The 15,068-nt window shown below is 42.7% G+C and overlaps 1 long non-coding RNA gene across 1 annotated transcript; it reads right to left on the bottom strand.

The window, feature by feature from the left end:
• Positions 1-2,125: 2,125 nt before the first annotated feature.
• On the bottom strand, positions 2,126-3,444 carry LOC118558951. Its single transcript, XR_004928559.1, has 2 exons — positions 2,493-3,444; positions 2,126-2,422 (listed from the first exon to the last, which is right to left on the bottom strand). It is a non-coding gene; the product is annotated as an uncharacterized LOC118558951 (long non-coding RNA).
• Between the last annotated feature and the right edge of the window lie 11,624 nt (positions 3,445-15,068).

Below are 15,068 nucleotides of genomic sequence, written 5' to 3'. Positions count from 1 at the left end.
CCGCTCCAGTGAGAGCTGTAGATCACACCCTGATGAAGCCAATAGGACCACGTCATCCGCGAATAGCAGAGACGCAATCCTAAGGCCACCAAAGCGGATCCCCTCAACACCGTGGCTGCTATATATAGTGGTATGGTAGATTATATAGAGAGGATAGAGAGAGAGGTAGAGAGAGAGAGAGAGAGAGAGAGAGAGAGAGAGATGAGAGAGAGATGAGAGAGAGAGAGGAGAGAGGGGGAGAGAGAGAGAGAGAGAGAGGGGAGAGAGAAGGGGAGAGAGAGAGAGAGAGAGAGAGAGAGAGATCCTCTCTCTCCTCTCCTCTCTCTCTCTAGAGAGAGAGAGAGAGAGGAGAGATCTCTCTCTCTCTCTCTCTAGAGAGAGCTCTCTCTAGACTCTCTCTCTCTCTCTCTCTCTCTCCTCTCTCTCTCTCTCTCTCTCTCTCCCCTCTCTCTCTCTCTCTCTCTCTCTCTCTCTCTCTCTCTCTCTCTCCCCTCTCTCTCTCCCCTCTCTCTCTCTCTCTCTCCCCTCTCTCTCTCCCTCTCTCCTCTCTCTCTCTCTCTCTATCTCTCTCTCTCTATCTCTCTATATATATATATATATGAATGACTCAGGCTGCACAATGGCTCTGTGACTACTGTAACGAACAAACAAACAGCAATAGTGTAGTCAGTTTTGTCAAATTAGGCAGGCTCCCAACCAATAATTTTTGTTCCAACCAGCTGGAACAAAAGTAGTTTATGGGCAGGTTGTAAAAAACATTGGGAAGCTTTTTACAACATTTGTTGGGCTTTTAGAAAGAATTACTAACAAAATATATCAAAATAGTTGTCAACGTCAGACAGGAAACCAAAACATTTTAATAAATGCCATCTCCTTCAACTCATACTGGTCAATTTATTTTTTAAATAAGTCGAATCTGTCGATCTGACATCATCAATGAATAGTAGTTATAATGAATAATATTGATTGTTATGTTAAAACAAGAAAAGAATAATGGTTAATCAAGTGTTTGGTCAATGTAAACGCCCAAGAGGGGTTGAGTTCTACTTATCAACTTAAAAATATTTCATGACTACGGAGCCCCTCTGGTGACATGGGCAAAATTTTTTTTTTGAAGATGTTAAGTCGTGGCCACGACTTACTAATGCGTGGCCACAACTTACTAAAGCGTGGCCACGAGATACATAAGTTGTGGCCACGACTTACTAAAGCGTGGCCACAAGATACATAAGTTGTGGCCACGACTTACTAAAGCGTGGCCACAAGATACATAAGTTGTGGCCACGACTTAGTAAGTCGTGGCCACGAGTTAGATAAGTTGTGGCCACAAGTTATTACTTAGTGGTAATAAGCAAACCATATATATATATATATATATATATACAGATTTCACTTGGCTCTTATTTTGAAATTCCACATCACATTTGGATGAAAGTTGTTGGGCGACATCAGGAGGTTTTCTATTGTCATGCTGATGTTATAGTATTCGCCCAAAACGTCCAATTCTGTAGCAACATTTACAACAAAACAGGTCAAATAGAGTCAATGTAGAGATTTTTAAATGTCTCTATTTTTAAATCACAAATCATGTATATGGACTTTGATGAATAACTTCTGGAGATCATCTGTTATCTGTAAGTTAAAGTTGTCAGCTGTAAAAAAAAAATCAGTTAAGTATTTTTTTAAGCTAAAGAGTGTCACATAAAATGTCACAAAGCATAGAAATATATTTCATATAACTGATGTAAATATGTGTAAAAACAAGTGGTCGATACACTGCAATCATGCTGCTTTTATTTTGAAAAGCAGCTCAGCCGTCTCTGGCGTAATCCTTAGCGTGACCAACAAAAACAACTGAGGGCTCACCAATGCCTGTTTATTAGAAGGATTCCTATAAACAGAATGTCATAGAACCGAGTCTTTTGACCCACATGCAGAACACACTGAGGAGGCAGAGATCCGAGTTTTTAAGAGTTTTATTAAATATAAAGCTCAAGACCTGTTGTGAGTCCTCCGGACATCTGGTAACAGCGGGAGGTGGTAATCGCGGTATTATAATTGATTCACCGGGGGAGTGATCGGCTGCTGCGGGGGCACCAAAGACTGAAAAGCTGCTGGTGCCTGGACCAGGGGCGGAGGCTGCCAAGCGGATCGTCGGTTCTAGGTGGATTCTGGTGATCATAGAGGGTGCGGTAGCTGACAGATGGCAGCGTCCGAGGGGGCGGGGCAGGGTCCGGTCACTCGTGCAGCGGGGGCGGCGGCAGGGAGGCTGTCAGCTGATCGGCGCTCTGTAGACGCCGAGACTTGCGAGGATAATCGGGACTTTCTGAGGTTTTCTTCCTAAGCAGCTGAGCGGGCCGAGAGCTGGCCGGCTCAGCCGAGGAAAAGGGTTCTCATGAGCGGGATCCGAGGCAGGTTCCACCTGGGAAACAGGGAGACAGAAATTAGGGGCTTTCCAAGGCGTAGAAAGACGCTGGGCTACTGAGTCCTACCACTTAAGGCTGACACTTTGGCTATGAGGTGCTGACAGCAGCCTGTTTAAGAACCGTCCCTGCTGATGACTGAACGCAGATCACCTGCGAGAGGCGCCTCCCTGCTTGTCAGCCTCCACCTGCGGAGAAGGGAGAGGGGAAAAAAGGCATGCGCCCAGCCCATGTACGCCTGCAGCACCCTGACACAGAATAAGAGGCTTTTTAGACTTTATCTGGTTAGCAGAACTGTTTTCTGATCCAGCGTGCAGCCATGACTGGTTCTGAATGAAGGATTTATCTGGCAGCCGCCCTACTTCCCTCTTGTGTGTTCGGTAGCGGACGGTACCGGCTTACTGTCTCCACTGGTTAAGACCAAAATTATTTATAACTGATCGCTCTTCCTGCTGCTCTGTTAACATGAACTGCAGCAGGAATAATTATTGATGGCCACAAGCTGTGTTAAACAGCTCCGCAGAAGGTGGAGTTTAGAGCTCTGTTAGGCGTGAGCAGGTGAAGTCAGTGAAATGCGTGTTACACGGTCAATGCCTGTAAGATGAGAGGTTTGCTTATTACCACTCTGTGTAATAAGCAAAGTATGTCAATATAGTTCATTCCAAGGTTGAAATAAAATTAAATCAAGTCTATGTCTATATTCCTTGAATGTATGCTACACCACCATAAAGGAGCTCCCTCACAAATAACTTGTGGCCACAACTTATCTAACTCGTGGCCACAACTTACTAATGCGTGGCCACGACTTACTAAGGCGTGGCCACGCCTTAGTAAGTTGTGGCCACAACTTATGTATCTTGTGGCCACGCTTTAGTAAGTCGTGGCCACAACTTATGTATCTTGTGGCCACGCATTAGTAAGTTGTGGCCACGAGTTAGTAAGTCGTGGCCACAACTTATGTATCTCGTGGCCACGCTTTAGTAAGTTGTGGCCACGCATTAGTAAGTTGTGGCCACGACTTAACATCTTAAAAAAAAAATTCTGCCCATGTCACCAGAGGGGCTCCGTAGTTGTGTGCTAATGGCATATTCTTATGTTTAATAGTTCTTATGTGTTTAATAGTTCTGTGCTTTAAACGTGAGAGTTTGAGATTTGGGCTTTTTTTTTCTTTTAAGTTGGGCAGGTTTTATGTTGGGTTACTGGAAACTATCAGTGAGATAGGGTAACCTGTAGTGCTGTGTCTTGCTTCAAAGTCCAGCATAAGCTACACGCTTATTAGCATGAGATCAGGCTGAACACTGACTGAAGTAAAAATTCACACTAAAAGAGGTTCTGTAATTACAGCAGGTATGGAGCGCAAGGAGCAGAACAAAGCAGAGTTCCCTTCTGTCTGCAAGTAACCCAAGTTTGTCCAGTTTGGCAGTAGATCTGCTCCTGGTGCTGCTAACTGTCGTAGCTAACCCTCCTAGCGTCAATGTTTACTCCACTTTAGACTTTAGTGCTGACATTTCAAACAGTAATTAATCGCGCTGCTTCCAGCTGTGGTCACCGACGGTGACCACAGCCGAACACCGTGTCGGCGACTGAAGGCTATAACCACTGAGCTATATAATACACTGGAGTGCTGATTTTGCCGAAAAACTGAAGTCACTGGCCGCCATCTTGCTCCTCCCTACTCTCACAGAATCCCATAGGATTTGCTTGGAATAACAAGCAGTTTTCTGGCTGAGTGAAAACGTTTCACATATAATTCTACAGTCAGTGGATGTACTAACACTATCAACTACTAGGAAATTAGGTGCTGAAATATTTTACATGTTATTCATCTTAAATATATATAAATGTATAAATAAGTATGTGTATATGTATATACGTATATATGTATACACATATGTAAATATATGTTTTTGTATATTGTTATTTATATATTTATAAATGTTAAACATATATATTTAAATGAATAAAATGCAAAATATTTCAGCACATGACTTTCTCAGTACTTGATAGTTTTAGAACATAACATAAAACTATATGGCATTTGACATTTTAAAAGTTTTAAGCACCCCCTGAACATGAGAAAATCCTCGTTATTCGATGCTGTAGCGCACATATTCCCTAGTTACTGGGGGGAAATAGGGAGTACCAATATGGCGGCTGGTGGCTTCAAAGCGACTCGTTCAAACAGACGGTGATTAGCACTCCAGTGTATTATATAGCTCAGTGGCTATAACTCAGTGGTGTCCCGCCCCACTCCATCTGTGATTGGCTAGCATGTTGCCTTCAATCGTTGATTTGATTGGTTAAATTGTATGATTGACACATCAAAGATAGTACTAATAGAACGATGGCCAGTCCGAGGTATATATATAAAAACAAAAGACAGCTTCCAGTCCAGGGCGGGCACAGCTGGCTCACAGGGCGGGCACGGCCCCCCAATGCCCGCCCATGCCGCCGGGTCTGTCCAAAGATTAAACATTTGTATAAAGTAAATGTCTGTTTTTTCATATGCTATTATTACTATTATTTTCTTTCCCTCTTTCTCCTCTCAATTATTCGTGTCCTGACTCAGAAGAAACTCACTTAGATAGGAAAAACATTCATAGAATGTATTTATTTATTTATTTTATATGCTGCTGCCGTCCTAGGGAGACATTTACAATTTATTCCAGCAAGTATTGAGTTAATAAAGCAACACACGTCAGTCAGATAAACACAAAACAAATAAATCATAACCAGCGGTACTATGCACACTACTTTTTTTTAATTACGCACCAACTCTGTAAACAGGCCACATAGGGAAGCTTAAAAGTATAATATTCTCGCCTCAAACGATCTTAAAACGTACTTTTGAACAACAACAGCAGCAGAAAAGGAAATTTTTTAACTTACCGCTGTGAGCTCTGTTTGCGCTGTCTCAAATCAAGCTGCGGCCGCGGTGCATTCTGGGCAAGCGGTCAGTCTGAAGAACGCACAAGTCTGCTCTGATGCATGCTCGATAAAGAGGGCGGGCGAGAACAACATCCGGGGAATTCGGCGCGTTCTCGGTTTGGCGTTCTCGGGTATTGGAACACTGCTCGGGCTGAGGACGTGTCACGAGCACACGAGAACGCTCAAGAACGCATTATGAGAAACGGCCTTTAACTCCCACCTCCAGGAGAACTTTAAACACGTCCCGAGGGAGGCGGGGGACATTGAGTCTGAATGGACCATGTTCCGCGCCTCTATTGTTGAGGCGGCTAGTTGGAGCTGTGGCCGCAAGGTTGTCGGTGCATGTCGCGGCGGCAACCCTCGAACCCGCTGGTGGACACTAGTGGTGAGGGAAGCCGTCAAGCTGAAGAAGGAGTCCTACCGGGCTTTTTTGGCCTGTGGGACTCCGGAAGCAGCTGATGTGTACCGGCAGTCGAAGCGGCAGGCAGCTCGGCTGGTCGCTGAGGCAAAAACTCGGGCGTGGGAAGAGTTCGGAGAGGCCATGGAGAAAGACTTCCGTACGGCTTCAAAGCGATTCTGGTCCACTATCTGGCGTCTCAGGAGGGGGAAGCAGTGTAGTACCAACACTGTTTACAGTGGGGGTGGTGTGCTGCTGACCTCGACTCGGGACGTCGTGCGTTGGTGGGCGGAATACTTCGAAGACCTCCTTAATCCCACCAACACGTCTTCCATTGCGGAAGCAGAGCCTGAGGACTCTGGGTCGGGTTCTCCCATCTCTGGAGCTGAGGTTGGTAAAAAGCTCCTCGGTGGCAAAGCACCGGGGGTGGATGAGATTCACCCTGAGTACCTTAAGGCTCTGGATGTTGTGGGGCTGTGTTGGTTAACGCGGCTCTGCAGCAACGAGTGGAAATCGGGGGCAGTTCCCCTGGATTGGCAGACTGGGGTGGTGGTCCCCCTATTTAAAAAGGGGGACCGGAGGGTGTGTTGGAGGATGGAGCGGGAGATCGACAGGCGGATTGGTGCAGCGTCTGCTGTGAAGCGGGCGCTGTACCGATCCGTTGTGGTGAAGAGAGAGCTGAGCCAAAAGGCCAAGCTCTCGATTTACCGGTCGATCTACGTTCCTACCCTCATCTATGGTCACGAGCTTTGGGTCGTGACCGAAAGAACGAGATCCCGGATACAAGCGGCTGAAATGAGTTTTCTCCGTAGTGTGTCTGCGATCGGAGAACGGGGGTGTGGAAAAGACCCCGTCCTCCCTACGCCCGCTCAGATGTTGTGTTGTTGCATGTTGTTCTCAAGTCATGATACAAAAACTGTGGCCGTTCTTTGGCCATGCTGAACAGCCAATAGCAGCGTTGCTGATCATTGTTTCTACTATCGATACATTTCCCCTTTAAAACAAATGCATGGTAACTCAATCCAGCCATACTAATCATAAAAAACAGGTGTGTTCTTGTCAGCAATGAGGGAGGGAGCCTTTAGTTGGCTGCACTTTTATACGCCTATATTTCAATGTGACGGTGTGTGTGCGCTGTTTTCTGATTGCAAGGCAGAATATTGCGTAGAATGATTATTGTCTAGGATAGCCTGTCTGTTTTGTCTCATGCCAAGCCCACTGTGCAGTATTAGGGAGAGCCGGAAAAAGCGAGACAGGCAGAGACGGGGCAGACGCAGACTGCAGCGGGACCGTGGGTGTGATTACTTTCCATCTATGTGATCTCTGCTCTGTTTATCAATAAAAGAGCTGGAACTTCATCACCGCCGTCTCCTCATTTAGTAAAGATGGAAATTCAGTTATTATTGTTTAGGATTCCCATAACAGCTTTTTAGAAGAAGAATCTTTTGAATCCTTGTTATTCTTTTATCACCTTGTGATTTTTGTATCTATTCTTTTAAATATTGATGTTTGTCCTTTTTTGATCACATTTTATTTATTCAAAAAACCTTCTTGTCTTAGACTTTTGTTTAGGAGAAACAATGTAAATAAAGTTCTACACACACATGTACAAAATTGCTGGTATCCCTCGTTTAATGAAAGAAAAACCCACAATGGTCACAGAAATAACTTCAAGTAATAAAAACAATTCTATGAAAATAAAAAAATGAAAATCAGTCATTGCTTTTGTTTCAACAGAATTATATAAAAAAATAAACTCATGAAACAGACCTGGATAAAGATGATGGTACCTTTAATATTTTGTTGCATATTTTGAGGCAATCACTGCAATCAAATGATTCACGTAACTGATTAGTCCACAAATTAGTCCATGTGTGAATGTACTCAGTATACTGTGTCTGATTTTCTTGTGTGTAAATACTTTGTCCTGTTTTAAGATGAATAACCTAATTATGATTCTTGAATGCATTAAGGTTAATCTTATTTAGTTGCCCTGGTTTTAAGATCTTCTCTATAAAACTGATAGAGAATGAAAACTTAAAGACGCATTAACAGGCTAGTCTTGAGTTTAACTGACTTACTAACGTACCTGAATAAATATTTCATAGTTTTTTTTAAAGATATTTCTCACTTGTCTAAAGCCTGGATATTTTTCCTTTTTTCAAGAATCTTACCTAGTGCAACCGTTTTACTGAACTGTCAATCTGGATCTCCTCAAATTAAGTGAAATAATCTAATACAGTTTTAACTTGTTTTTAGATGGCGAGTTTTTGCAGCGTTCTAACAGTAACCAGTCTTCTTAAACAGAATTTACATACAGATGATGATCTTGTTTAATTTTATTTGTTTTAATTATATGAATATGTTTTGTTTTTAGGGTTAACAAATGTAGTGAGGGACCGAACCGAACAAGCATGAGGACACAGTGGTGATTTTCAAGGAAAATGGGTTTTATTTCCCCAAAGCAACAAAAGTCCAAACAAAAATTAAAGGGCCCTTAAAAGATGTGAAATGAAGAAACTAAATTAAGGTAAAACACATCAAAGTTAAACAAAATCTCAAACTAACCGCTCAAATAAACTGACCTGACACACAGCAAACAAAGGGGTCTTAAATACTGGCTGATCAAACCAGACTGACCCACTGAGGATGAGAGAAGGGGGAACATCTACACACATTTAACAAACATAACTAAACAGTTAGCTTAAGGATTAAACTTAAATGACTAATAACTAAACATAACAAAATAGACAAATCAGTAAAGCAAAAGAAAGATTATGCAACAAAGTTAGAATAAGGACTCCATAGTGTTCCCCCTAGAGGAACTCCAGATGGTACCACCCAGTCAGTCAGTCAATAAGGGACTGGAGTGTACCAGCCAGAGTCCTCTGCTTCAGCCCAGTTCAAGGTACTCCCCACAACACCAGAACAGGAAGCACAAACAAATGTTATGTGACAAGATTAAATGTACAAAAGTTAAACAAATGTGCGCGCTACAATTGGAACTAACGTCTTTCAATATTGTCACAATAAAAATAAACAAACCAGTGTATTTATGCTGCAGTGTATATGTGTGAAAACTTAAAGTGAAGAAGTAGTTGTTTGTGGGGTTACTGACTGTGTGGCTGCAGGTGTGGCCAACACAGATGTATAAATTGTATTTTATCACAGCTGGTGATTTTATTGCTTCCTTTAACACGTTGCTGTTACACTGTTACAATATCTAACAGATCTAAGTTGCTGTAGACAACAAAGGTGGAGATGGCCAAAGGCCTCTTAACCACATGGATGACCAACAACTCCTGGAATATGTGAAAGGGTAAATGGTTCTACTTACAACCACACGCTCTGTTCTCTGCAGACTTTTATGATAATTTCTGTGAGGTGGGCTGTGCTTATAGGTCATGTCATGCAAAGGATTGTGGGATTCCTAATAGCTCCTTAACGCTGGTAAGGGACATTATGACGTACCTATGCTAAAGGAACTATGAGAGGAAGCATACAGACTGAAAGGCTACTCTTGCAGGAAGAAACACGTAAAGCCAAATTAAAGTTTTCAAACCCCCACATGGAAGAGGTCTATATGTTCCAGTAAATTTATAATAAAAACAAACACATAAATAGTAACACGGGTACAACATCAACAGTCACCTGAAAACAACTTTAATATCTGAATAAACTCAAACTTTAAAACCTTTTTAATAGTAATGAGTAAATATGTGATAAATGTAATGAATATGGTAAATAAAACATATAGAGAATAGTAAAAATAATTTTAACAAACACGTAAAGGCCAGATTAAAGTTTGCAAACCCACACATGAACAAGGGAATTAATTTTTGGAGACATGTCCTGTGGTCTAAGAACACTAAAGTTGAGCTGGTTGGCCTTGAGGACCATTGTTACATTTGGAGGCAGAAGGAGGAAGCTTTCAAGTCTGAGAACACCATCCTAACTGAGAAATATGAGTTGGTAGCATCATATTGTTATTTTTCTGTGTGTAATTTACTTACTTCCTAATTTTAGCGGATTTGGGTTTTACCTTATTTGATGAGGTGAATGGAGTTAAATATTTGTCCATTGTGATACTTAGCTCAACCACGATTCATCCTCAGCAGTGCCTCCTCAGGCCCGACAGCATAGTTTCATGGACCCCAGTTTGAGGGCCGTTGCATTAATGGACTCAGGACCTCCATCTAAACACAATTACAAAGTCTGTCTTCCATCACTTGAAGAACATTTCCAGGATTAAAGGACTAATGTCTCAGCAGGATCTGGAAAAACTAATCCATGCGTTTATTTTTAGTAGAATTGATTACTGCAACGGTGTTTTCACAGTCCACCAAAAAGTGGATTAGAACGCTGCAGCTGATCCAGAATGCTGCTGCCCGCGTCCTCACTAAAGACTAAGAAAGTAGAGAGCATAAAATCCCTGAATGGCTTAGCACATAAATACATATCAGTGACAAGTGAATTTCTCCACTGTGAGATCAATAAAGCCTTATCAACCCTCCTGACCACTAAGGACCTCTGTTTCAAACCTAATCTGGTAACTGGTTTGTACTTGTATAGCACTTTAACTAGTCCGACGACCCCAGAGTGCTTTACAAGTTGGAACAAGTTGACTTCCTATATTGTAGCCAACTGGAGCAAACTTCCAGACGACTGTAAAAAGTGCTTGAAACGTTGAGTTCTTTTAAATCAAGATTATAAACTTAATAGGGTGTTTTCACTGACGTCACTGGCCAACTTCCGGTCCGCCATATTGGGTGGCACACTTCCTTATCTCTAGTTGTCTTACACGTATTATCGTATCGCGAATGGATAAGTACGCCAGCACGCTAGAGCGACCAGATAAGGACGTATATCTGAGGAAATGTTCCGTGATCGACCATATGGACCCGTATGCCCTCCACGGTGCCTTGTTTAGCCGTAATCCAGATGATTGGCCAAATGTAGAGCACGGCGACATAGTGCATTACCTGGTGTTCAGTGAAAACCCTCTGCACACTCTTGAGGAAATGAGAGCTTACAAGGGTCTAGAGGCTCACAACCAGTTCACATCTGGTTATGTACATCAAGGAAATCGCCATCATACGTGGACGGGTAAGTTTTAATAAGATGGTAAAAATGTAAACAATCCGACGCAAATGTGTTGCAAATGTGTTGCGCGAAGGCGCTTGGCTGCAAGGCCGATCGACGCCGCTCGCGGCTTTAATTATTTAAGCAGAACAATGACCAGTGCAAAATTAAGTTGTATTTACCGTATTGGCGCCGGTAGGAGCTGCAGATCATAAAGCCAGCAAACAGTGGGAACACAGCAACTCGTTCAAAGGTAAGCTGCGCTCAGACGGGCTGGCACATGCTAGTTTAGTAGCTGCTAACCGCCAGTGCTAACAACCACTCGCGCATGTAATGTACTTTTAACTTGCTGCTATGTGTTTCAAACGTTTAGAACACACTCTCATTGACATCGGGATACTGTGGAAAGTTATGTTCGGTCTTACAGCCGCGATCCAAGCGAGCCGACGATCTCTTTATCTCTGTAACTCGTTCAAAGGTAAGCTGCGCTCAGCCGGGTTAGCACATGCTAACCGTTAGCGCTAACAACCACTCGCGCATGTAATGTACTTTTAACTTGCTGCTATGTGTTTCAAACGTTTAGAACACACTCTCATTGACATTGGGATACTGTGGAAAGTTATGTTCTGTCGACTTACAGCCGCGATCCAAGCGAGCCGACTCTTTGTTATCGCTAACAGTTGTTCTCCGTGGTTGCGCCTCCAGGCAGGAAAGCGGTGGAAAATTAATCTGTTTCTATGTTTTTCCCATGGCGATCATGTGTTCCGCTGTTACAGCCCACAATACAGCAACGGTTTACCATGGTTGAAATCAAGTTAAGGTGAAATTAATCAAATTAAAACACGGCTGAGAGAGGGAGTACAGTATGCGGTAGTAATAGGCAGTAGAGGCGGCGGAGGCAGTCAACACGACAGCCGCGGAAAGTAATAAGTCATAACGCCCAAGCCCTATTATTAATATATTCTTCTTATATGTTTTAAATACTTAACAGTTAATTACCTGTGACAAAGTGAGCACCGCAGACTCTGGCGTATTCCAGCTTAACACCGTCCAAATCGGACCTGGATATCCGTGTCAGCCATAGGTGACGGCGTTGTTCAGACAGCTGTTTTTTTTTTTCACACTGATTCACTATTACGGCTGGTAGGCGATAGAAAGCGTTGATCTCCACCTCCACGGGCCGTGCAACCAACCATTAAACACGTTTTCCCCATTGTTCACTTCCAATACTGCCTAAGGCGTCATACAATGCAGGTCAACGGTGCGAAACGACTGCCACCCAATATGGCGGACGCGCTGAGTAGTCACGTGAGCGTGACGTCAGCTGAAAACCCCCTATTGCTTAGGATTGACTTTGACTTTTCTAGTTAAGCTTTTAACTGAAACAACAACATTATGTTTAAATTTGTAGTCCAATTGTTTATAAAATCATTAACACTTGCTCTTAGTTACCCTTTACTGTTTTATTTTGTTTCACTTCCTACATTTCGTTCATACTACTTGTTTACATTTTTATTTATCTACGTTTTAATCATCAGAAATCAACAGAAAGGCTCCTGTTCTGTATGGATTCTCATGTGTGTTTTTAGAGAGGATTTCACGCTAAATCTTTTTCCACATAGATCACAACAGAAAGGCTTCTGTCCTGTATAGATTCTGATATGCGTGTTTAAATTTGATTTGAAGCTAAAGGTTTGTCCACATATATCACAACAGAAAGGCTTCTCTCCTGTATGGATTACCATGTGTGTGTTTAAACTTGGTTTGAAGCTAAAGCTTTTTCCACATAGATCACAACAAAAAGGCTTGATTCCTGTATGGATTTTCATATGTTTGCTTAGAGAGGATTTATCGCTAGCTCTTTTTCCACATAGATCACAACAGAAAGGCTTCTCTCCTGTATGGGTTCTCATGTGTGTTTTTAAATTTGATTTGATGCTAAAGCTTTTTCCACATAGATCACAACAGAAAGGCTTCTCTCCTGTATGGTTTCTCATGTGTGTTTTTAAATGTGATTTTATGCAAAATCTTTTTCCACATAGATCACAACAGAAAGGCTTCTTTCCTGTATGGAATCTCATGTGTGTGTTTAAAGCCGATTTGTCGCTAAAGCTTTTCCCACATAGATTACAACAGAAAGGCTTCTCTCCTGTATGGGTTCTCATGTGTTTCTTTAAAGTTCCCTTTTCACTAAATTTTTTTCCACATAGGTCACAACAGAAAGGCTTTTCTCCTGTATGGATTCTCATGTGATTCTTTAAAGATCCTTTTTCGCTAAATCTTTGCTCACATAGCTCACAACAGAAAGGCTTTTCTCCTGTATGCATTCTCATGTGTCTATTTAAAGCGCATTTTCCAACAAATATTTTGCCACAGTCTTTGCAGCTAAGCTTCACTCCTCTGCGGCCTTTCCTACATGACTCCACATTTTTCTTCTCTGCAGAACATTTCTTATATCCAGAGTCTGACAAGTGTTTCAGGTCAGAGAGAGGGTGGTCTACATCACGGTCTTCTTCATCCTCCTCAGTGTCTTCAGTCTTAAAAGAAATGGAAGCATCTCCATGATCTTGTATCCTGATGGATTCTCCATTATTCTCTTCTGGAAGCTCTCTGCCTTTAACTTGGTCTGGATAAACCTGTGAGAGCAGCAGAGACTGTTTATCCTCCAGACTCTTTATGGGAGGAGGAGCAACTGGAAACCTGATGGCATTAATCACCTGCTTCCCATTGAGCTGCTCTCCTGGCAGACTGATGTAGACTCCCTCCTGTTCCTCCTTGATTTGGGGGGGCTTTGGGTCATGCAGGTCAGCAGGAGGTCTGTGGTCTAAAGAAGCTTCTTCTTTAACAATCAGCTTCTGCTGAACATCTGCAGGAAACAATGAAACACATTATGCACATTAGAAAGTATTTGGATCTCAGCCTGAACTGAGGCACATTTTAATAAAGATATATTTATGTAATTTAGTTAGATTAAATTCTTTGACAGAACAATAAAATGACATTACTGTTATAACCCCTGCAAAAACTCAGTTCTTTGTAGAGCTACCCTTTTTTACCTTAAAGTGCTGATGACACAATATTGACCTTTTCAGCCATGCTTTAAAATGATGCCATCATCTACCTGCTGAGTTCTGGCCCAGCTGGAGAATCCTGGAAGCACGGTGAGGATCATGTTCTGTGGTTTCTCCAGAGCGTTCAACACCATCCCACCAGGACTCCTGAAGGAGCAGCTGGAGCAGTCAGGAGTGGACCACCACCTGTCCCAGAGGACACTGGATCACCTCACTGGTCGACCGCAGTATGTGAGGACACGGAGCTGTGTCTCTGACAAGATGACCTGCAGTACCACAGGGTTCACCTTCTACACTGCAGACATCAGTCACCAGGCTGCCACCTGCTGAAGTTCTCTGATGACTCTGCAGTAGTCGTCTCATCACATGTGAGGACGAGTCAGAGTACAGACAGGGGATCCAGAGCTTTGTAGACTGGTGCCAGCAGAACCACCTCATGCTTAATGCAGGGAAAACAAAGGACCTGCTGAAGACCTCCTTCAACTCTGTGGGGGCATCAGACATCTTCTATGGTGTGGTTTGTTGGAGCATCAGCTTAACTGTAGCTGAGGGGAAACAGGCTGCTGCATCCCAGATGCTCTAAGGAGCGTTTCTGCAGATCCTTCCTCCCAGCTGCAGTCAGACTTTAGAATCTTAGCTGCTCCCAACAGACATAATATCTGTTTAAATCATATAAAGTGTTCCACAGGCCATGATCCAACCATTATTGTTTTCACTGTTCCCAGATCTGAAGATAACTGTTTACATCATGCTAATCGTTGCACAGCTTCTCAACCATCAACTGTTTACACTGTTCCCAAATGCTAAGGTAACGCACACGCTTTAGCTAGGATGAAGCTGCACTACCATATTCATTTATTGCAGTGTTTCCCCCCCAAGGAAGTTGTGGCCTGCAGTAAATTATTATACAAACTTTCATTGAAACCAGCCTGACGTCCCACTGGGAGAGTCTGCATGGTGCGCAGTACAACCAAGTGTGCAGCATCCTTTAATGTTTCTCACCATTTTGAGCAGAGATTGGTTCTAAAGATGAGTTTTTACTCCCTGATAACTTTGCACCTCACCGTCACAAACTGAGAGGTGGCAGAACTGCTCTAAATCAAGATGGATGCACCCAGCAAAGTAGATTCAAATGAAAATTACTCTTGGTTAAAAAAAATCTCTTAT

The sequence above is a fragment of the Fundulus heteroclitus genome, unplaced genomic scaffold, assembly GCF_011125445.2.
Source record: "Fundulus heteroclitus isolate FHET01 unplaced genomic scaffold, MU-UCD_Fhet_4.1 scaffold_185, whole genome shotgun sequence".
Taxonomy (NCBI): Eukaryota; Metazoa; Chordata; class Actinopteri; order Cyprinodontiformes; family Fundulidae; genus Fundulus; species Fundulus heteroclitus.
The sequence above is the reverse complement of the archived record's forward strand: the minus strand, read 5'-3'. Positions and strand labels throughout refer to the sequence as shown.